Raw genomic sequence first — 24,092 nt, 5'->3', positions numbered from 1 at the left:
GCTTCTGTAAACGGAAGTGTTCATTATATTACGTGTATCTATCTATACACGAATGTAGGCTGCCAGCAAGCAGTACGAATATAGAGCCAGCCAGACTTGCCTTAATAATTCAACAGTGCAATGCTTTTACAAAACCTGTCGGCGTCAATCCTAATTTAGCTTCGCCGATCGAGTCGCTTTTGGAAAGTGTCGCTAGAGAAATGTAATGGATCTCTTCTTCTGTGTCAACCGTTCTGCATCGTTTTTCTTTATAAATAAAGTTCAGGCTTGAGACAAAAATTTAATGCAATTTTACCGAGATATTCACAATCTAAGATCGCCGGAGCTTACATTCTAAGATAATATCCACATTGAAACTAGGTCGACACCTGAACTCTATTGCTATCTACTCTTCAAATTCGTTATTGGTTCGCGACAAAAATAGAAAAGTCTGCGACATAAATCCGTGACAGCTCACAACGCCCATTAAGATCAGCTTACAACCAATTTACGAATCTCATTAAATTGACTGCTTTATTATTCCTGATTCAATACAATAAGCATCTCTAAAATTAATATTATCAGTGAGTTCAATTGAATCGCAGAAACAAAGCTCCCACGGTTGACGTCATAAATATTTCAATTAATTAGAGTTTCCTTGTTGCCTCCGAGCATCAAGGGACTTTCTCTTTGATTGTCCCTTTACACGAACTTAATGTTTACATTCAAGAGTTCGCACCCTCATCTGTGTAGCTATCTTAATTGTGTATCTATCTATCATCATTTAAATTAAAAGTTATTCAGACGGTCATAAATTTGCGAAAATTAATGCTATTAAGACTATCTAGGTACTTGAAACAAAGAGCGAACGATAGCCTTGCTAACTTTGTTTTCTTACAAACAATAATACTAATTACCGACGTATTTCAATGTTATTAGTTATGATGATCTGTTTGATATTTGTGCAGCTTATTTGCTTTCATTTCCTTATCAACGTTTGAAGATTTTGAATTTACTCAAGAATATTGCGATAAAACAGTTCACGAAATTAAGTGAAAGATTCAAATAAATACTATGAAACGACGTTACGCGTTAATGTATGCGAAGGAAGGTGGAAGTACAGGTGAGAAGACTCTGAGTTTAAGCAATCATCGCTGGCGTATTATGTTCGCCTAAATACACTTCGTTTTGTTTGTAACAAGCCTGAATTTTCCATCTGCTATTTATTCACGAAACGAAATAAAATCTTTGAGAGTTAGCTAATGATCTATTTTATCGATATTATTTTTATTGTTTTGTGTGAATGAGCGACAAGTTATTGTAATCAAAAGACATTAATTCCAAAGTAAATTCCGCCATTCACCTTAAAAAATGAGTTGGATGTCTCAATTGTACAATACAACAAGTTATAAAATAGTTTGAAGATTTAGTGAATAAATTAATTTAAAAACTACAAGTTTTTTTAAAGAGATTATTTCATATTTTGACACAGTTAGATCTAAATTGGGGCTAAAGTGTTATCTTTTTAAGTGTTTTATGTGGTAGGGAATTTTAGCGTCTCGTACGAGCCCGTACCATAATTCTGTATATTTTTGATATGAAATAATCATGTGTTTGGGTTCGGAGTGTAGGATAACCGTTATCTGGTACTATTATCACTTTAAATGATATCAAATGCACTCTTTTATTTACGTATTATACTGAAATGTTAATCGATTAACTATATTTGCACAAAAGACTAACAGTTTTTATGACGAAAACTAAAGTTCGTAATTTAAGCGTTCACAGTAAATCGGTATGGTTTTGGCACCCTTTGAAGACCTTTCCTGGCCCTTGTACGTGTCGGTTTTTCGTAAATAAGGGTCATTATCCCTTGACGTTAACTTAGATGTGTTTAATGTAGTGCCACATCGACCCCTGCCCTTACGCCATTTATAATCAGATTGCGCAATCTAGATTTAACCGCGCAAATTAAAAATCAATACTTCTCTTCAAACGATAGGCGGGAAATTTATATCTTTAGAAGGCGTATAGCATTGCTGTGCATTTTAAAAACGGCTTCACAATGCTTAAACCTTTGGTCTAGTTAATGAGCTTTACTCAAATATTATGCATTTCCTTTTAAAAAGTGCTTAGAGAATTAAGGTGAATACCTTAATGAGTAGTATAACAATCGATAGAATAAAATCTTATTACACTTCTAGATACATAATAATATTTAATAATTGAATCAGATAAGTATCCTCTTGCTCCTTCTCAACTCCCTCATTAATGAGGATCTTTGCTTTAACGAAATTGCTGCAGCTCCTCCACTGGCTACGATCTTCGGCCTGATGGAGAGCCGTTGGCGTTTTGATTTCTACGGCCACCTGGTCTGACCAACGTCTAAAGTTTGTTTCTCGAGACGTTTTACTGTCATTGCCAGTAATTGTGTGACCTGAGTACTGAAGTATCCTGTAGAGGAAAATTGTGGAGACGGGGTGGCGATTGTCGATCCTGAATTATTTTAGAATGCAAGACGTATGGCTATGCGGAGCTTGAGAGGTCTACGACAAAAGGAAGATCTTCCACCGAGCGGGTGATATTGCTCGGTAGACCGACGGTTCGAATGCTGTTGTTCGGAACTTGTATGTATGCAAGCTTATCTTATTTTCAAGCGTTTTGTGTCGTAAGCGAGTTCTCAGCACCTGTCAAATTTCTTGTGTTCTGTGATAGCTATCCACCACACATTCTTCGCCAGCATCGATCGACCCTAAGCACGAGTCTAATAACTCAAATGTATTGTTTATAGGCTGTTCCACTAATCTTTAAGCTGAGAAGTATGACTTCTTCTCAGTGGAAACAGGATGACGGTATTTACTCTTGTGGACTCACAATATATCCCACTAACAATAAAACCTTTTTCATTAAACGTCGGGGTGTGTTTAGAGTTTTATAAGAAACTAAATAGAATTCGAGTATCGCAGTTTATTTTGGGTAAACATTAAATAAAGATCTGGTTCTCGAAATACTGTTTCAAACAAATGAATGTTTGGTACGAAATGTAAACATGTTAAATGTATGCCGAGCGTATGTTATATTTTTTATCATTAATATAACGGAATCGATTTGTAATATACATACATGGGGGGCGGAGATCAAAAGATCACTGCCGAACTCCTTTTGAGATTCATGCTGTGTAAGAAATGTGTGTTTTATTTTGCGTAATTTTCGATTAGTGAATTGCGTAAGCCATGTTAGTGTTACGCTGGTAACAGTCGAAACAAATACCAAAGGATCTAGTAACGTCTAGAACGATCGAGAATTACAACGTCATCTATTGTTAGATAGAGGAAGCACACATCGAAAATCCTAGACTTGTGAGGAATTTTCTCGACAATTCTAGGGATGTCATATCGACTATAAAAGCGTTGCAGAGATGGCACGCAGTCAGTTAGTAATCGGAACTACTCGAAGCGAAACAGCGAACGGATCACCTGAAGCAAAGTGGAAGAAGTGAATTAAATTTTTAAAGTTTCTCTGAGTGTTCAAAGTGATAAATACAGTTTTAAGTTGTGCTTTGGTGGAACATTTATTTATCCCTAGCCCCAGCGTGTAACATTAGTAATGGATTATCAGCGAGAATTAATACTCAAGAAGAAGACGCGCGTAGTTCCGCATTTTCAACGTAATTTGTCAATTTTCCATTTCAATCTGTTAATGATTTAAAATAAATTTTCTTGTTTAATTTGATATTCAATGACATGCAGATTTCATTTCGCAGATCAACTATTAAAGTTATTGTTTTTCAATAGTTGAACGATCAAATAGCTACGTTTTTCTTTTAACTACTTAGATGGGTGGACGGCCCTCCTGGTATTAAAGGGTTAATGGAGCCCATAGACCTCAACGAGGTAAATGCCGCCGCCCGCTTTCAAACATGAGTTCTAAACGCATTTCTGTTTCACGGCAGAAATAGGCAGGGATGTAGTAGTACCTACCTGCGCGGTCTTGCATCACGCCCTAACACAACCTTATATGGTTTGATCTCGAAGATCGTTGCTAAAAAATAATAACTTAAATACATTTAAAAAAGTGTTACCGTTTCTGCGGAGCTGATGTATAATTGCTTTATTCAGAACTTTACGACTTCACAAAGTATTATCCAACTCATTTCGTTCCATGCATGTCTAGAAACTTTTCATTCTCATTATAATATTGAGATCGCGTTAAATATGGTAACTTGCTCTTAGCTATTGTTATTGACTTTATTCGATCATTAACAATTAACGGAGATCTCGATTATCTGAAATGAATTTCAATATATAAACAAATTAAATACTTAACAAAATGCTTCAAAAATAACTGATCAAGTTACTAAGCCTCAGAAATCTATCTTTTGATTGATTTTGATTTTCAGCTCAAATTTAACCGGAATATGTAATTGATTTTGAACAAACCCACATAAACCACGAAAGTTACAAAAATTTAGGGACTCGAAAATTATAAAATGTAAATTACAAAATAAGCGCGAGAAAAAATCGTAAAACCGTAGGTAAATATAAAATTATAATAATACTATATAATAAATAATTTAACAATGGCGGATAGCCGATATTTAACTAGTATAGATATGTAGACCAGCTCTACTGCTTTGAAGTCATCATTCATACAAGTTCCAATTTGTAGAAATAATCATTTTTCTCATGTGCTTGAAATTTCGACCTCATGTCTCAAGGTGGGCGGTATAATTAAGCAGCTAGGCATGTTTTAGCTGACGCTATATGCATAATAGATATTTTGTGATCATTCGTATTAAGTTCACGAATTTCGAATGTTGGCGTACATTAACTCTACACGCGGTTACTTAACGTCTACACCAGGGACCAAAGACGTTGGCACAAATTGCTTTCATGAGTCGTGATGTACCACTAAATGCATTAACCCACATGGAGCAATTAACAACCTGATCTTACTTTAATGGTTCAAATTATGAGCCTTATTATCCATCTAATATATTAATAAAACTTTTGATGCAATTTTAAATGTAATTATGACGTGTTAAAATAAAACGGCTTCGAAAATTTTGAGTTAACTTTACTAGATGAGACGACCACCCATAAAAGCAATGTACTGTTTTCAGGATTCTTTATTCCACCATAACTTTTAAACGCCTGAATAGATTTACTTGGATGTGGTATCGTTAGAACCTTTATATCATCCAGAGTGTTGCTAGGTATATTTTTTATATTTTTGGAATGGCAGTCATGTTTCTTATTTGTTATAATTTCTTACCTAAAATAATAAGGGTGTTCCTATCGCTACTACCAAACATTGATTTTGTATTTCTTTTTTCTTTAGTTAATTACATTATTAATATACTAGAATAAATAAACTTAGATTTATGCATATACTTAATTTTGGCGGATTGACTTTTTTTTTTTTTTTATTTAAATCTTATCAGTTAGTTTCAAATTGATCTTCTTTCACAGAAAAAAAAGGTCAAAGCACACAATAAAACATGAACAAATGCGAGATTGAGTCATTCATGAGTTTTATTCAGTAAGCCCTGAAATTTTTCATATCAGTATAACGGGGAGGCAGTGTATAATTTATTCAGTGGGCTTAAATAAATTCATTGACTGATGGACAGCTGGCAGTTGTTAAATCACGTCATATATGTACCTAAAAGCGGCTTGAAATCAGCTACCAATTAAGTTGGTCACGTAGCTCTAATCCATCTCTATATTCACATGAAACATAGAACTAATTATTCCAATATAATGTACATATCACGCTTTTGAGAAGAGATTAGCTTATATTGGGAATGAACACATATTATTGTTGAACACATTTAGTATCATGGCTTACAGATATTGGTATTATGTTTTTATTTATTTATTGCTTAGATGAGTGAATGAGCTCACAGCCCACCTGGTGTTAAGTGGTTACTGGAACCCATAGACATCTACGACGTAAATGCGCCACCCACCTGGAGATATAAGTTCTAACGTCTCAGTATAGTTACAACGGCTGCCCCACCCTTCAAACCGAAACGCATTACTGCTTCACGGCAGAAATAGGCAGGGTGGTGGTACCTACCCGCGCGGACTAACAAGAGGTCCTACCACCAGTAATAATTTTGTGACTGTGATTACTAACGTCCACGAACGACGGTGGTACTTATCATGAGATGGGCATTTCCCTTAAAAGACAACGGTTTCACACTAGTCTCTTGACAAGACCAGAAGAAACCACACACTTATTTTATAACGAAATATGTTAACTAGTATTCATAATTTATAATTATTTTAATTTCAGAAATGTAGTGTTAAAAATACATGTTAGATGTTTGAGCCCAAATACTCTCATAAGCTGGCAGTAAGTTACGTCTATAATCTATTGTTAGGTTAGGCTGTGACTTGAATGCTAGACGCCGCGATGCTCTCGCCGGGTGCTTTGAGGAAACGAGCTGACGTCACTTTCCGTTTAGAAAATATCTCGGAACTTAATGCAACTCGGTAATGATGATAATAATAAGAAGAAATATTAAACATTATCTTAGGGGAAATATTTGAAATATATTCATTTAGTAGCATTTATCATTTTAATAGTAGGGTGCGATGCTGAACAGTGAACCAACTTTTTTCCAAGTCATATAACTTGTTATAAATTAAAGTTAAGAAATTCGTTTTGGTATCATGGTTTAGGCAATTTTATACAGTTTCTCATATTCAGGTTACAGAAAGCCAGAGAGTTTTTAAGCTATTGCATAGCTTTTATCGCGGGCCTTGTGCGCGGCGACCGAATCATGAAATTCCGTAACGAAAAAAACCTTACACCCCTCACTCCGCTTACCATGTAGCTCGCGTTCAACACATTCACACGTTGCGCTTGTGTAGTGTTTGTGAATAAGCGCATGGCGTGACGTCACACTGCATGCGCATAATGAAAAGTCAGCCCATCTCTCTCTCGCGCGGTCTAGCTTATGAGTGTGAAGGGGACAGTTAAGGTTTTGCTTTTATTAATGTTTAATATAGCGTGGGCTTGTTTTATTATTGTCTTAATATTAAATTATCATTGTCTAATTATAATTGCATAAGTTGATAAAAAATGCTATGCAATAACTTTACCGCGGCAGTTCCCGAGTGCCACACGTTTTTTTTTCAACATGGTGGTGGTTCAATGTTCCTGGTTGGTTTATTGTTCAACAGTCTACTATATACTTTGTGTGGATTTTTAAGGTTCAGTTCCAAAGAAATATTTAAGTCACAATTATTTTTTTTTCAAATTTGAAGTCACCCAGCCGTATTTGTATCGAACAATTTGTATCGAACAATTCCGGGGGTCATATTACGCCAGCACACATTTTTCTAAAAATACGTTCCCAATACGTATTAACTCACAATCTCATATAAAATGATTGTAAAAAGAATATTTTTGTAACGAATCCAACTGAATTCGGGAATTCGGAATTTGTTTTGTATGTTTCGTTCCTTCAATTATCGGATTAGAACATTATTTTCTTTGCTCTAGAGCTCCGGTGAATTTTATTCTAACGTACAAATTGAAGTCGAATACGTCATAGAAACACTGTATGACAACAACGCAACAACGGTGTAGACATTCGACTGTGTCAAGTGTAGCTACGATGGATGTAGGTGAAAGGCTAAGAGAGCTCGCTATACAAATGTTCTGAGTTGCGAACGTCGCCTCTCCACGAAACAGCTACGCGAGAACCTTATCTACACGAGTGTATACAGAACGTCATGTGTCATTCATATTGACAGTACTTAATCTGGTTCGTTTATTTCCCGTTGTCTTAAATTTTCAGTTTAAAACACAATGTGCATATAGACCATTGATTATCTAATACAATTTGTACTATTAGACGTCAATTAAATTCATTAAAGACATCCAATCATAGATTTGATATTTTGAAGTATATTAACTGTACTATTTCAAGTTATGTGACAATGATTAATCTTTATTGGAAACTGTCAGTCCCATTTAGTCAACGGCTGAAAATCAGAAAGCTCTCTGAAGGGCCGCGGCTAAAGACGTTTCATAACAAAATTCTTTTGCTATTGGACGAATTTCCAAAGTTGTTTGTGAATGTTTTGATACAATACCGTCGACCTACGTCATCCTTTATAATCCCTTTACCTCCCGTTGAATATATCCACATGCTAAGTATAAGTGGATATATTGTGTGTATTCTCATGAAGAGAAAAACAAGGAATGCGATGCGGTTTAATTTGTGCAAATGGAAAGATTAAGTCGTTCTGTAATTTGTTTGCCCTTCAGGTATAAAATACTGTGGTAGAGCATCCGTCAATTAAAATAATATCTATTAATTTAATAGAAATAATTTTTTGTGTGGTTTTTTTATGTGGTTTAGACAAATAAAACTCACGGTGTATTCGTGTCGAGTGATGCGATTATTTCAAGTCCCAAATGATTCCGTTTTTATAAGAAATTAGAAGAACAAAGCCTTCAGGTGTCCATGACCAACATCGAATTACGTTGCGTAACAAAACTGTGGTCCGCGAAATTTATTATTTTGTTTCATAACTAATAGTAGAGCGTAATGTGAGACCACACGGTTCGGTACTAGAACTTTGTATATTTCCTGTATCCATCACGTTCAGGCAGAAGTTTATGTTAGAATTAAACTATAGCGATTTGGTCGTGTCAAACGTGTAAATAAAAAGCGATAGGCAGCGGCTTGGCTCTGCCCCTGGCATTGCTGAAGTCCATGGGCAACGGTAACCACTCACCATCAGGTGGGTCTTATGCTCGTCTGCCTACACGGGCAATAAAAAAAAAATTTGAAAGAAATATTCACAACGTGAATTACAATTAATAATAAAATACATGGATATTAACCTTAATCACTATTTACTCAGCTTTTTTTCTTAGATGCGTGAATGAGCTCACCAGACCTCACCTGGTGTGAAGTGGTTACCAGAGCCTAAAGACATTACCACGTGAATGTTGCCTTTGGATATGAGGTCGAAGTTAAGTCGAAATCTTAATCACATTATATAACTACTGTCCTACCCTTCGTACCAGAATGCGTGGATACTTCACGGCAGAGAAAAGCAGGATGGTGGTACCTACCCGTGCAAGTCAAATCTATACTAATATATAAAACTACAGTGGTTTTTACGGATGTTCCGTTATAACTACTGAACCATGCATCCGATTGACTTGAAACTTGGTATCCATGTAGAAAATACATGTACTTAATGGATAGGCTTCTTTTTTTTGGTCACGAGGAAATCGCCGGACTTCTGCCCTCCCCTGGGGATGGAGGGCGGGGCATGTCAGAGTCGAACTGATTAAAACCTCCTGTCGCTCAACAACCCATGTCCGAACCTCGCATGAGACAGAACCCATGAAAAGGCAAAGGGGGGAAAGTGAAGCGTTTAGTGTGGAGCACATCTCTCCCATCACCCTCCCCCTCGGGACGCCGGACCAGCGGTCGTCGGCACCAAGACCACCAGCCCTCTCGGTCAGCAGGCTATCCGGAGCCCGCCTAGATGGCGCCGGTTAGAATGGGCTATCCTACGGAATACCCGCTGGGTCAGAACCAGCGTGGGTCGAGGATAGCCGGCCTTCCATCACCCGAAAGCTCTTGCGTAAAACGCGTGCAGAGCAGCTTGCACGTCGTCTTCTTAGGCCCCCTTCACCGGTCCCCAGACCGACATGTGAAGGGGACCTGAAACACTTAGAGGGCCAGAGCTTGGGTGAGATCCGCCTCCCTGGCCCCCTATCGGACAGGCTAATATTTATATGAGTGTTGGACTCCTTACACCAGTTGCGAGGGAGTTAATGATGAGAACCTTTGTGGGGGTGAGAAATAATAATGTTAATTTTAAATGTCCAGCAAAGCGGGCGGGTACAGCTAGTAAATTAATATAAACAAAGATGTGTTACAAGTAGTACATACATCAATGTATAAATACATTCTTAGACTATCATTACACAATAAACTTGTAGTTTCAATTATGTCGGAAATACACGCCCTCAGATACAAGTTATAAACCGCACGCCACACGTCTTCGTGCGTAAATTTGCGCAGTATATTTTAGGAGCGTTCCCAATGAAATGCGAGAGATGTGGTGCCGTGTCGTGGTCGTCCCGCAAACAATACGCTTCCGGCTCGACGCCGGGGCGGGTGGAACGCGCGGTCGTTGCCTTCCAAACATACACATGCGTGAGCGACCTCCCGTGTTTACCTTTACTTAATTTATTTCAACTTTACGTACAGATTTTACGTAATTTATTCTGAAGAGTAATTGAAGAAAAATTAAACGCAAACAGCATTGGAAGACGATTGATCGAAGTCAACATTAAATATATGTGTAAAAGATACGATGCCTCCCCTTTTTAGCGACCTTATCGGTTACGTCAAAAACAGGTTAAGACATTTTTGAAGTTTGACAGTTCTAATATCCGTTATTGTTCGAAAATATTTTATCTTTAAGAGCCAGGGAAGTGGCATCTCGGTAAGCTGAGAAAATACATATAACTAAACGGCAATATCATTATTCTTTTCTTATTTAATTTTTGGTATTTATCGTAGCTCATCTATAACAAATGAATAATTTAAAAACAGTTGCAATTTACACGTCGTATTTGCTTTGATACTCGGCTTTTTAAATTTCTAATTATTTTTTCTTGCTTGGCAGGGCGAACTGACTCACGGCCCAGCTTGTGTTAAGTGGTTACCGGATCCCATAAACATCAAAAATGTAAACGCAGTCATCCACCGTAAGACACGTGTTCTAAATCTCGTTTCTATAGTACAAAAATTATAAAAAAAATTATACAGTAATTTTTTAAATAACTATGAAGTTTTACTTTACTAGTAGTATAATTGTGTGTTTGTTTAGTTCTATAAATTTACAACAATATCCGTATAATTATCAATATTTATTATTTAAATACAAAATCATATCTGTAATAAGTATTTCGCTACTTTGTGAATTAAATTCCGCATAAACAATCGTGAGCATTATTTTATAAAAATTTATATTACCCAAAATATTCACTGCTATATTATAAATTTATTTGTTCATTTGTGTTCCTAGAAATGATCTTATTTAAATTTTGTTTTCAGATCCACAAATAAATAAATAGAAACCCTACAATTCTCTGGTAAGTTTAGATACATAGTTTCAATCGCAAAAGTGCAACGTTCTAAATACAAAAGTGTCGGTTTAATAATAGACCAAGAACTTAACACTATTTCTGTATCGTCGGTCTGGCACCGCCAGAATGGGAGGGTAGGGGGGATCTTGTAACGTCTGAAAGCAATTTATATTATTATTGCCAAAATACTAATGTGGAGCAGAAAACGTCCCCCCCCCCCCCTGTTAGGGTTAGCGCGACGCAAATTTATTTGATAATTTTGAACATTAAATTTATAAAAACCTATAATATCTTCAAAACTCACATCACAATATATAGTTGATTTCAAAGACACTTAATAGACGGGATTTTAAAAGGTAACAGCACAAAGGAAGAAGCTTTATGAAGATCACCTTAGAGCGCAGAATCTCATTTCCACAGTGCAATTTCCTGAAAGGAAACTATTTCGAACGCACATCTATTACTCGTAATTTTTCTCAAGCAGCCCTGGAAATTGGCTTGGGAATGAAACGGTGCGATATCGGGCAGTTTAATCGGTGGACAGGTGCGTGTGACGCGGCCTTAACGTTTGCTCTCTACCTTGCGTTCTGTTTATTGGCTATAATCTCAATGCAATTGGCTAATATTTAGACTAACGGCGTTTTTAAGATTGGTCACAGATTTAACTATAAAAGGATTTCGTAGCCATATTTATATTATTCAAACTAAAGATATTTTGGGTTTTGGCCTTTTGAATCCATCAAAGGTGCCCATTAAAGATGTTATTCTTTTTTGCACAGTCAAACGGTCCAATTTATTATGAAATTTTGGTTGACCATAGATATTAAAGCCTTATTTTCACCGTGTCCTTTCAAGATTGAGGCAGACATTTTAATTCGAGTGAAATGACAGTTCTCTCACTCTACAAAATGGTACACTAAATTACTGTTTCGTACAGAAATTGATAGATAAATGATGACGAACCACGAAACCGCGTGTAACATCGTGACCTATTATAAGTCCTTACACCTCTGGATAAAGTAATAAAATTTATTAAATTCAAATAAAATAATTTATACCTAAAAAAAACATGACCAAAACTTTTACGTTTACTTATTATATGTAATTAATTCTCTATTCGTAAACAGGAGAAGAGAGCTTTTTACGCATCACAAAATTCTTGACACGCCGAAAGTTAAAGATCATTAAATCACCCACAATTTACTGCTGTATTTCACACAATAAACAAATTTACGGAGTCTTAGTGAGGCTGTCACTGCAACAACAAGATGTAAATGAAATTATTTTAAGTGTTCTCGTCACTTTAACATTAAAACCGTCAAAATAGAGTTGAAACTCCTCGTTCCATGACTTGCCGGCTTGTCGGGCACAAAATGGAGCGGAGGCAGGGCCTTTTGTACTTGTAGGCTTTGTGTATAAAGTAAGCTTCCTACCGAAGCATCTGTGCGATGATGAAACTTGCCAGACACCGCTTTTAAGCACGCTTTATATCTCAAATTAAAACTTTACAGGAGGAAATTAAACGTCGGAAAAATGCTGCATGCGCAAGCTCGTTTACTTTTCATCAGAAGTCCTCTGGCTCGCTGTTGGTTTAGTCCAAACAACAACTTTCTAACGGAGGTTACAATAATAACTATGTTTCTTGTAAAAAATGTACCATTTATTTGAAAATAATTGGAAGCAATGTTTTTTTTAATTTAATTATATTTTCATATTTGCGAATCGAATAAATTTCGAATATCTCATAATCGAATCAGCAGTACTTGATGTTTTGCAGTATTTAGGTTCTTGGGTAGCAATAAAAGCTTATTTATCAATTTATCGATTACTTATCAAAACAAACTGGTATGCTACGATTTTGTTGTTATTTACCCATCATCTATCCGTAATAGTCGTGCCCTATTCTTATTTTTTTCCTCTCAAAATATTTCTTACCTTGAGTGTATGTTGCAACTTTTGAGTGTGGCCTAAAACTCTAATCTGACAGTAAGTGGCTTAACTTACAATCTGTAACTTAAAAAAAGAAGACTTTCTCTATCACAAAGATCTTTAACACCGACTACGCATCTCAAATTTTCGTAAATAGAAATACAAATAAAGCGCACACTGATTTTAGGGAGCATAAACGTACACGTAACAAATAAAGTCGTACAAAAACACACTTACGCAACAGCAAACTTATCATAGGAGCAATGCGTGTTTCCACCCTCTCTTGCGGAACAAATTCCACTTGTCAAAATGTTCGCGCTGTGTTTACGTGAATCACAGAGCGAGACGTTTACAAAGAACGGTCCTAACAAATTGTGCCGTCAAGAGCCGTGTTTGTGTAATACGCGGTCGGCCAACATCCACTATCAAGTGTGATATTACTCGTTTATTTTCCTCACACTCAGAGCGTTTAGGATTATTGTACGCACGCAAAATGAATAAGATTTCACGTCGGCTATTCAAATTCCTCTATATAGTAAAGTTTCCACAAGGTTGAGCAGCGTCATATAGACTTAGTTCGTAAAGGCTTAGCGGTAGCTCTACTGTTCTTAATCGCAGAATCCATGAAAGTTTCCTCATTAGAATTGCTTAAACTACTTGTTTTACTATTGTAGAATAAAATTCTAATTACATATGTATCTTTGCAAGCCAACGTGGCTTGGTGTAAATTAATATAAATGATTTCTGAAGTACATCTGATTTTATTAAATACCTTAAAGATGTTCCAATTATTCCTGATCAAATACCAAAAATAAAATTTAATGTGCCAATATTTTTATGATTTGTGGAATACTTGTAAATTCATTTTCAGTAAAAGTAAAAGGCTGAAAAATAAGCGATAAATTGTAAATTTATTATTATTGTAACTTTATATAATTTATTCAATAACTAGCTGTTAAATAAAAGACATAAACTTTTGTATACATTACAATTTACATTATTTTACATCATTACAATTCTAATTAACTTTCCCATAGCAAGCATATAATTCTCGAATATTACAAAAAATAACATAATTAACAACTCCATCACTTCACGAGTGACTTCAGTTTACGCAGAAAAAAGTAAAAGGTTCTGGAATCCTCATCGTCTAGCCATTCAGTTTCGACTTCACGTTTTCTTTTATGCGAAGATTAAACCTATTGTTCCGTCACTCGGAGAATCACGTTTCTGACAATTTTTTCTCGTCGTAATGTGAACGGCGCAACTTGAGTGTGTCCCTCCAACTATTTATTCGGGCGCATTTACAGAATGACAGTAAGTGGATCTTTATACAAACTAATAGGTCATTGCGATATGCGAGACGCTGCTACCGGAGTCCTCCAATTTATCTATTCGGTTTCAATTTGTAGTCCGGAGGTAATTTTGTGCATTATGAAGCAATTTGGTTATTCTGAATTTGAATAAAATTTTGTAATAGTTAGAATTCATCATAAGCTGTACAAATATAGTATTGACACAAAAAACTTGAGTATACAAAAAGAAAAAAGCTTTTTACCAGATACTTACATAACAATTTTAGAAAAACAGTAACTAAAAAAGTATTGTGATTTGATTTCGCTCTATAGATAACGAAGTATAAACAACATATATATTCGCGACAGAGAGATGTAAATTCATAAAGAATTATCAACTCAAAGCGTACTTAATCAATACTTCAGCACAATTTAAGTTTAGAGTTTTGATTTTGGACAAACGCAATTGAGACATTTCCAGTTACTAATAAGTGAATTCAGCTGATTACACAATACGGTGCTACGCTTTGCTACAAGTGCCAGAGGATTTTACAGGATGTTGATATCTAATAGTTCAGAATTACAATACGCCCTACCACCGATAATTACTCATACTTTTTTGTGTTTGGATTTTTACACGCGATTTCTATTTTTATTCTATTCCTTCTGAATCTGAACCCCGACTAAGTGACACCGCTCGATACGAATACACCTGGCGTCGGATCCTTTAGGCCCGATATAACAATAAGATGCGATTTGATTAATATATAATCACACATTATGAATTTACAAATATCAATATATCAAAAGTTCGCATTTTTTTTTAAAATTACGTGAACAGCGGCCTTCAGCCTCTTAAGTTAATTTTAAGTTTTCATTAAACAATATCTCTGACCAATTTCTATTATATACTTATTAAAATTGGAATCTATTCATTTGGCATCTTGACACATGGTGCTCAAACAACAGTAAACTAACACCCTACTGTAAAGGGTTCTCTGTAAGGTTCATTTACTGAGCTAGCTATAAAATATTTGTTGTTTTATTTAGTGGAAATTTCGTGTAACCCCAATATATTTTGTCGACAGTCTTCTTTGTTTCCGGAAACTTTATTAATAAGTTGAATTGCATGAAATAGTCTCTGATTGTTTTTTTACCGTCGCACCATCCGCTACCAAAACGAAGTCTATGCCTAATTCTCTATGCCTCCTTCCCAGAGGTATTTTTTGCTATGAGCCATTTGGGTCTGAAATGAACTCCTTTCTACAATACTTGTTGAAAGCTATGACATATCCTTCCTCAAACGAGATTTGTACATATGCCTAAGTGGTAGGCAGTAACTTGCCTGTGTCCCTGACATTGCTGATAATTCTGAGTGACAGGAACCACTCACTCATTAAATTATCTACTCTGTTAAAGAATATCTATCTTATTTTCCTGTAAACAAGGAAATTTTACTTTTATTTTTAATATTTTGTATGGATGACGAGCATATTATTATCGCCCACTTGATGGTGACTGGTCACTGTCATTCACAAATATCAGCAATACCAGGGGTAGAGTGAAAACGCTGCCTATCAAAAAAGATAAGAATACTATGTACTACGGACGTACGTATCAAGAAATGAATATATTTGCCTGCAGCATTTGAATTTAACGGGCTATTATCAAAAAAATTCTTTAACCTGAAGTTTTAAATTTTTCCAATAACACTTTTATTTATGCCGAGCATTTCGCGGTACAATTTGAAGTCAGTTTACGTGGACATGGCAAATTAAGATGGATGAATGACCGCTCGATGTTATAAATTATTATTGACACGACACATTTGCCTTCAGTGCCGATAAGATCCAACGTATATTTTGACTACTGTGTCTAACAAAATTTCATAATATCAATTTACTAGCGACCCGCCCTACAGTTTAGTAATATAAATAATATTTAAGCTGATGATGATGTTAAAGTGTAAGTGTATTGACAGCAACTCATATGATATAGGTAACCTAAAAATCTTATCTTATTTTTTAAATATCTCTGTATCCCCATGAACAATATTGATTTTAATTTGTTTATAATAAAAGAGATATATAGTCTGTTATTTAAACTTAATTTCATTACTGTCCTTGAACTTCGTTTAGTGGGCCGTGCAATGTATGGAGAGTGGCCCATGTCCTTTATTAAAAATCTAATTAATGATTATTTTCAACTTAGTTTTTTGGTTTATGATAGTTGAATAGTCATCCTTCAATTATGATAATTCCTATTATTCGGATAGTTTGGATTGTCAGCCTTCTTCAAGGCGGATTAATTCAGAAAAAATAATAGAAGCTTCCTTAATAAAGTCGTCCTGACTTTAAGAATAAACCTAAAAAATGTGAGATTTGAAGTTTGGCTTGTCCCAATTGGCTTGTCCCAATCTTGCAGGCAGTAATTTTACTAAATTAATATGTACCTAAACCATCTTCACGAACGACTTCCACGATGAAAGATCATAAGGAACATCGTATAATGAAAACTAAAATTTATACTTTATTTTCAACTAGCGTCCCGCCCTCGCTTCGCTTCGGAAACTGTAATTTATTATTGATTTCTCCACTATTTAATGGATGTTATTATACATATAAACCTTCCTCTTCAATCACTCTATCTATTAAAAAAACCGCATCAAAATCCGTTGCGTAGTTATAAAGATTTAAGCATACATAGGGATATAGGGACAGAGAAAGCTACTTTGTTTCATACTATGTAGTTATTACATCGAATAAATTATTTTTATTATGCAGTATTCGAAATTGAATGACTCGTTAAATTATAATGATTTTATGGTGTCTTATAAGTCTGCACGGGTCCTGCCTCTTACTACAGCAAAGACAATATCAGTTGGTCAGCTCTAAAATTTAAATATAGACGTCATGCCTTTGACAGGTGATATTCATATTGTGCTGTCTATTGGGTCCGATAACCACTCAATACGAGATAAGCCATGGGAACATTCACCAGTTAATGCTATAAATTTAAATTTAAAAAATATTGTTTGATCAATACAGTTTCTCAGATAATCATATTACGGATGAGCAGACAAACTCCTAGAACAGAGAGACTACAATACGAAAAACACTGAATTCCTTGAGACGTAAAGTAAGGTAAGATTAAATAGTGCTATCCAAAAACAAGCTTCTTCTTACTAATTGATGTCTTGATAACAATATGAAGCATGTCACCATAATGTGTCACATGCTATGTTGGATACGAGCACGTGCTCGTTACCCACAAGAAGGTAATAAAGTAAATGGAGCCGAAAATTATTCTGGGCTGCCCCTCAGATTTCAGATGGTATGAGGATATATTTCAGGTATTTTCGTCCCAAATCAACTAAATTGTTACTTTTAAATCAGCCACAGTTTTTTTTTATTTGCCACTAAAAATCTATAGTAGTAAAATACGTTTATTAGACGTACTTATATGACTTCCATGACAAATGAATTACTTCAATATCTGTAAATCAGAAATGAAATAGTAAATAACCTAGAAATATTATAAATGGGTGTAAACACTTCTAGCAGTATCTATCAAATAACTGAATATATCAGACAAATGCTTGAATCGTGATAGCGATATTTTCAAGAGAAGTTTTCAAAGATACCATTCCGAACAATAACATTCGGACCGTCAAGCCACCAAGCAATATCACCCGTACGTTGAAGATCTTCCCTTATCGTTTCTGAAAAAATCGTACCACCTTTTTGCCTCTTTCTGTCGCGAAACAGTTATGTTTTCCAGTTTGAAAGATGCTTAAAAATAAAAGTAAAGATACCACTACTACAGACGTATGATTTCAAAGCCCTCCACGAGGCTGGAGTGTCATCGAGTGTATTGTAAGCATTGGCTGAACAGACTTTCATCACAAGATCCTCAGATCTAAAAGGCTTTGTTAAAGCGTTGTCAATCATAAGCGTATAATAACAAATACATGAATATTCAAAGGGTCTAAACAAAAGTCAAATAATTCAGTAAGCACAAGAAGTTCATGATTAGTCTGAGACAACCGTTAATAAAAGTGAAACAGCGGTATTTGTTTCAAAGCGCACCGCAGCCCTTTGGAAAGTTGTTTTATCCTAATTTCCTGTCGCTTTCTCCGGCCTTATTCTTCTTTAATATTATCAGGAGATTCGCGTTTATATTTGTTTTATTTGTTAAAGCGAAAATTTTATTATTCGTGTAGCTCCTGTGGCCTTTCATATTTGCTTTGTTTATTTTTATCTGGGTCAATACCGTTTTCAAAGGAAACAAAAAAGGATAAAATAAGATTCCCTTTTGTCGAAGGAACGTAAGCAATGAAGTAAGTTTCAAAGTGACTTTTGTGTTCGAAACTTGAAGTAACTACGCTAAGTGCGATTGACCACAACACGACAAATCACTTAGCTTCTATCTTCGATTGTTTTAAGTGACTCTTATCTAAAATCTAGGGTTTACGTTTAAATATTTTTTCAAAGTTCTCTTTATATCTAAATTGTTATAAGCTAGCAATTATTTTATTTAAATTTGTGATATTTATTTTGATATATCGACTTTTTTTTCTGGTTACCCTAACTCATACATATCGTAATGTGAATGCCGTCTGCTTTGAGATCAACAAAAGATTGAATTATCAAATGTACTGTATAAGGAGCGGACTCCTGTGACTGGCAAGCGTGATTAATTTAGGAAATCATGATGATGCCACTAGTGATGCTCGTTGTAGCATGCTCAATGAGCAGTACCCTTCGCAAACGTTTAGTTTTTGATTGTTGGTCCAACAAAAATTACGACTGTCTGGCTTTAATTTAGTGAGATGTTTTGATATAAGCAGTGAGAAGTTTTGGAATCGTGTACCACACAGGAACATTACTGCACAGATCTTTGCTCAGTGCTCAGTAAAGTCAATCAGTCTATATTTTAGCTATAGTTATTTAATGTACTGATACGATGTTTTTTTTGTGTAACTATATTATGAAATTTAAAGTTAAAAAAACGCAAACTCTGATTTTTTTTACAAATTTTTTGTGGTGAAATTACATTTCGAATCGGTGATAGCATCGTGTCTTAAAGCACTTTTGGTGATGGCTTACTGAAATAAAATATTTTTGTTTTTTAATAAATATATCATACATATCTATTAAGTCGATTATCGAAAGTTTCGATCAACCTCGCTATAGTTTATGTATCTTTATTTTATACTATTAAAAATGGTATATTTACTATTTGTAAGTATACAAATGTGCTGAACGCCCGTAAACAAAGACAACGGATAATTAACGCCAAGCAAAACGAAAAAAGATTTTTAATGAAGCTCGAGGTAACAAACGTAATATGGTTTTTTATTTTCAAAAAATTATTTTAATCGTCTTCATTTTCTTCAGCTTACCCCTTAATTTTTCTCTTCCATTCTCTTCTATCAGCCGTCAGCTCAACACTCACTCCTCTCTCTCTCTCTCATATCGTCATTCACACACTCCATCCATGTCTTCTTCGATCGACCTCTTCCCTCTCTGTTTTAAATAATAAACAAAATATATTTAATGCACAGCTGATTAGTAGCAATTACTAACTGATTAATCTAACTTTCTCTAATACACTAATAATGGTCTATGAGAGAACTTAGTTTTTTTTTTAAATGAAAGTTTTGGAATATATATTTCAAAGACTTTTATGCTTTAATAGTCTGGTGTGCACAACCGTCATTCGGCTTTAAAATATAAAATAATAAACATTTCATGAAATTCGAAACTCGCAATTGTAAAATATCAAAATAAGACTTTGTTTTTTCACTTTTTATATTACTTTATAAATATATTTTATATAATATATTATATATTATGTTATAATAATACTTTTTTCTGTTAACTATGTTATGAATTATGAACTTTGTATCATCTATAATGTATTACAAAATGCAGATCAATTAATATACGAAATCACAACAAATTATTAAAAATCAAATTAGCTTAATAGTCTGAATAAATTTTAAGACAAACATTTTTGCTTTCGACAATTATGTAGCTTAAAATCGATAAGAAAGTCAACTCGTTCAAATTAAACAGTAAAATTATTACTGAAACTCAAAGTAATTTTATTGAGGAGGAAAAATTGAAAAACGATTTATTCATATTAAGCTTACGATCTTTTTTCAAAAAAGAAATGTTTACCCAACTAAACAGCTTAAATTAACTTAACTAACATACACGACTTCCTAGTGTCTATATATAAATTAAACACCAAAACACTAATAGAATTGTCGATATGAGAAAGGTGGCTTGGCATCTCAAAGGCTTGTTCCGCATATAAATTGACGAATTTGCCTCCATTTACACCTTGCTATCGTGCAGACCAACCTGACAGCGAGAAACTTCGTTAGTAATTATAATCGCTTCAGTTTATTCGCGTGAACGCTTCCTACCTAATTCCACGTTACATTAATGGAATTAAAGTGGAAAACTTGACAAGACGTGACATGAATTAAATCCATTCATGTGCGGCACCAACTTGATTGTTTTTATTTTTAAAAGTGTTTTTAGTGTAAAGAGATACTATAATAAATTCTATTTTTCAGTTTTCCAAAAACGACTATATTGGATTTAAATTAAAAAAAAAACACTTTAACAATATATTAATAAGTATGCTATATTAAATAATATACTAAATTCAAAGTCGTCGAAACCTAATAAGTATGTTCTCTGAGCTATTCGATTAAATCTGGATTCAAATACTGCAGACAGGTACAATTTTTCCCAAATAAGTACACACCAAGCTTGTGTTCACAAATAAATACAACAATGTAGGAGTTTGAATAAAAAGATTAAATCAATAATTTTAAATTTGGGTAATTATTGGTTATCTGAAATTATTATGAACGCCTTATTTGCTAGCATACGCTTAATATCCAACAAAAGTAAACAAACAAAAGAAAATACGTATCGGTGGTGAAACATGTTCCAAGTCTCCACAAGGAGACACCACCGTCCTGCTTATTTCTGTCACGAAGCTGTCATTCATCCCGATTTAAAGAGTAAAGGATTATAATAATAGGGGTTAAAGTATGAAATTGCCGTTTTATTCGGTTTTATAGGTACTTCGAATTGACATTCAACCTTCATGGTTTGAGATTTTTGAGTGAAACTTTTTCGAATTGTACCTATGAGGTTCTTCTCTTAAAAAATGTGCAACATTCGATTATCGACAAGACAAGACAAGAAAGATGGATACTTCGAAAATTCGAGTAATTTTTTAATACGAGTTCCGACGCGGAACTAACGCTGCAGAAACAGCTCGCAATATCAATGTTGCGTTTGGAAAGAGGACTGCTAATGAACGCACCGTGCGACTTGGTTTAAACGGTTTCGTGATGGAAATTTTGATATGAAGAACGAACCACGTAGAAGACCACCCACACATGTGAATAACAATGAATTGAAGAGATGGTGTAAGCCGATCCGAGCCAAATTACCCAGGAATTAGAGGCATGGCTTAACGTTACTTTACCAACAATATAGTCAATACTGTTGGTAAGTAACATTTGCGTCAAATGAATAAAATAAAAAAATATGAAAAATGGGTGCCTCATGATTTGACTGGTCAGCAAAAAGAAACGCGTGTTGAAACTTGTGTTGCCTTGTTGAATCGATACAGAAATGAAGGAATATGTGATCGAATTGTGACCTGTGATGAAAAGTGGATTCTTTACAATAACCGTAAGCGAAAAATGAAATGATTGACCCAGGTCAAACGCCGCAACAGTGTCCTAAGGTAAAGCTTACCAATAAAAAGGTAATGGTAACTGTTTGGTGGTCGCAGCATGGTGTTATTCACTATAAATTTCTCCGATCTGGTCAAGCAATAACAACAGATATCTATTGTACCGAACTCGGAACAATGATAGCAAAACTTGCAGTGAAACAGTCCCGACTCATGAATCGATCTTCACCATTATTGCTCCATGATAACGCGAGACCTCATACAGCACGAGAAACCGTTTTAACTCTACTGGAGCTGTAATTAGAAATCATTCGTCACTCTCCGTATTCGCCAGACCATGCTTCAACGGACTACCATTTTTTTCGTGTTTTGGACAATTTTCTACGTGATAAAAAGTTAAATGAAAAAAAAACTAAATTAAATTTTTTAGGATACTTCGGCAATTTCATACTTTAACCCCTAATATAATAATAAATACATATATAACACAAATGAAACTTTGAACTTGGCCTCAACCAGTCTGCCCAACAAGAACAATAAAAAGTGTAAAAAATGTATTTAATTAAACACCTATTTCCAAAATAAAATAACAAAAATTAATACTTCTATGTAAATCGTGGTTAATACATTAAAATCTCGAATTAGGGACTAGAAGTTTTGATAGATTATAAACAATATTCAGTATCATATTTTCTTGTAGTCTCATGGTAAGCACTCACTGTATCTATATCTAATATTTATTTTCCTCAGGCTTTTAAAGGAATTAGCTCATTTTATTCCAGGGGGATTTCCGATGACATTAAAATATATTAGCTTCAGAGAAAATCCCTTTATATACTTAAAATATGACTAAAGCGCAAGCTTGACAGATTTCTGTAGACGTAAATAGTTTGAACTGTCATCGTTTTGTTATTTTGATCAAGGTTTATTTTCTAACACTGACTATACATATGCAAGGAGTCCATCTCTCGTGCCGTTTTATCCATCATATTAAAGTACATTTTTATTGCGTGAATAGAACGAGTTTACGGCCCAACAGGTATAAAGTTGTTATAGGACGTGAATGCCGACTCCCACCTTGGATTATATGTCAGCTGTCTCACCCTTCAAACTGGATGACTAACTGATTGACTGACATGACGAGATCGCGGCAGAAATATACTATATTATATTATATAATATATATTAGAAACACTACGCTGATCCACAGTTCGTTTCACTAGATCTTTTTTGCAAAGTACAATTCTGAGAAATTTCACTTTCACCCTGTTTTCAGGGTGTCCTATATTCTTCTTTAAATGAGTTTTAAAAAGTCTTGGGCGGTTTCAGCGTCAGTTCGCTACATTGAACTCCATAAGCATTGTCGATTATTCACCTTCAGGGGACTAGGCTTATAGACTGTAACAATACTGCGTTAAAAAATCCATCTCCTATTTTTGTTTATTACTTAGATGGGGAACGTGCTTACGGGCCACTTGGTGTTATGTGGTTACCCAAGCCCACAGACGTAAATGCTGCCACCCACCTTCAGACATGAGTTCTATGGTCTCAGTTTTTACAGTAAAATGGCTGTCCCATCCTTCAAGCCGAATCGCATTACTGCTTCACGTCAGAAATAGGCAGGGCGGTATCTACCAGTGCGGATTCAAAAGACGTCCTACTACCAGTGACTACGCAAATTATAATTTTGCACGTTTGATTTTTACTATTTTCCGTCACCGTGGAGGTAATCGTGAATATTTGTTAAGTACGTATTTCATTAGAAAAATTGGTATCGACGAATTAGGGCAAAACGACTTCAAAGACCACGACGCGTCTTTAATATAAATACATAGATACAATGTAATCTACATATTTTTGTTTTTCAAAATCTTTCAAGTTGTCGCAACCCATGCTTTCCTATCCATTAATAATATTATGTATCTTGAAAAGCACTTTTGTATTTCATCAAAGATATTTTCAGGGACGTTTTGTAGTCAAAATTTACGAATGGTAAAAGGAAGAACCTCTTGAGATTGT

At 34.8% G+C, this 24,092-nt stretch overlaps 1 protein-coding gene and 1 long non-coding RNA gene across 4 annotated transcripts in view; one reads left to right on the top strand and one right to left on the bottom strand.

Moving 5' to 3' along the window:
• Positions 1 to 24,092, top strand: part of LOC101744309 (poly(rC)-binding protein 3) — a 197,584-nt gene that overhangs the window by 83,346 nt on the left and 90,146 nt on the right. For all 3 annotated transcript variants that reach the window (XM_062670094.1, XM_038013065.2, XM_021346564.3), the window contains one exon: positions 11,087 to 11,124. The gene's annotated coding sequence lies outside the window, so the exon portion shown is untranslated. The remainder of the gene's footprint in view (positions 1 to 11,086; positions 11,125 to 24,092) is intronic.
• Positions 20,013 to 22,986, bottom strand: LOC134199414 (uncharacterized). Its single transcript, XR_009973903.1, has 2 exons — positions 22,793 to 22,986; positions 20,013 to 20,713 (listed from the first exon to the last, which is right to left on the bottom strand). It is a non-coding gene; the product is annotated as an uncharacterized LOC134199414 (long non-coding RNA).

This window comes from Bombyx mori, chromosome 9 (assembly GCF_030269925.1).
Source record: "Bombyx mori chromosome 9, ASM3026992v2".
Taxonomy (NCBI): domain Eukaryota; kingdom Metazoa; phylum Arthropoda; class Insecta; order Lepidoptera; family Bombycidae; genus Bombyx; species Bombyx mori.
Note: the sequence above shows the minus strand (reverse complement) of the source record. Positions and strands in the feature narration are given on the sequence as shown.